The 1,046-nt window shown below is 35.5% G+C and overlaps 1 long non-coding RNA gene across 1 annotated transcript; it reads right to left on the bottom strand.

Annotated features, from left to right (window-relative positions):
• Positions 1-280: 280 nt before the first annotated feature.
• Positions 281-798, bottom strand: LOC121259350. Its single transcript, XR_005939574.1, has 3 exons — positions 655-798; positions 458-553; positions 281-366 (listed from the first exon to the last, which is right to left on the bottom strand). It is a non-coding gene; the product is annotated as an uncharacterized LOC121259350 (long non-coding RNA).
• Between the last annotated feature and the right edge of the window lie 248 nt (positions 799-1,046).

Genomic DNA, 1,046 nt, shown 5'->3' with positions numbered 1-1,046 from the left:
AAGCCATTGTCGTGCACCAGCGACCAGGAGCATCATAATCAACTCGAGATCCCAAGTTGTCATACAACCATACTTTTATATTTCCATCTAGTGCAGTTGAAAAGATAAACTAAGCATAAAGGCACAAAAAGGATGTTAGGAACAAAAATACTGGGACTTAAGGAAGAATCCATGAAGGAAGGCTAAACCAATAACCACAATAAGCTCAAAGCATTCAACTAAAACAATCAGAACCAAAAAAAAAAAAAAAATCACTAATGAAAATTATACCTGAATGTTTTTCTTATAGTGAGGACAGACATAATAAACAGGAGCCTCATGACCTTCAAACGTATACTGCTTTGCACTAGTAGTGGCATCCCATACCTACAATTACTAAACAAGATTAGGAAGGAAAGACGAATTTACCTCCACTAAAAACATCAAAATGACCAAACATGCAACAAGACCAACTGACCTTGATGGTCTTATCGTCACCACAGGTTATCACACAAAGTTGCTTGTTTGGGTCAGAGAATGCAATGTCATTTACTCCGCCAACATAAGCATCAATCTATATCAGCAAATTTAAAGCAACTTTCGGTATAACATCTCAAATACCACAGAAGTTAAAGTGCAGAAAGAATGAAACGGAAAAATTCATATTAGATATACCTCCAGGTGCTGCTGTGTATTATCATTCCCATGATAAGAATATATTTGAACGATGTGCCTGGACTATGCAACTCCTGTAATTGGAATAGAAAGAAGACATCATCTAATTGTCCAGTTCGCCTTTAAGATATATATTGGTTATGTGCATGGAGTGCAAAACTCCAATATATTAAGCGTACCAGACAAGGAACCGTCAAGGCTCCAAATCACACAGTTAAAAGATACACCAGGATCTTTAACCAGAGCTGCCTAAAATTCATCAATATCAGTTCCAATTACTCTACAATTTTTTTATCGGTAAACAAGTTCCAATTACTCTACTATTATAGGCATTAAGAATATAGCACTAACATTAACTTGTATCATTAATGAAAGGAAAAAAAAAAAAAGGG

The sequence above is a fragment of the Juglans microcarpa x Juglans regia genome, chromosome 4D, assembly GCF_004785595.1.
Source record: "Juglans microcarpa x Juglans regia isolate MS1-56 chromosome 4D, Jm3101_v1.0, whole genome shotgun sequence".
NCBI classification, from domain to species: domain Eukaryota; kingdom Viridiplantae; phylum Streptophyta; class Magnoliopsida; order Fagales; family Juglandaceae; genus Juglans; species Juglans microcarpa x Juglans regia.
The sequence above is the reverse complement of the archived record's forward strand: the minus strand, read 5'-3'. Positions and strand labels throughout refer to the sequence as shown.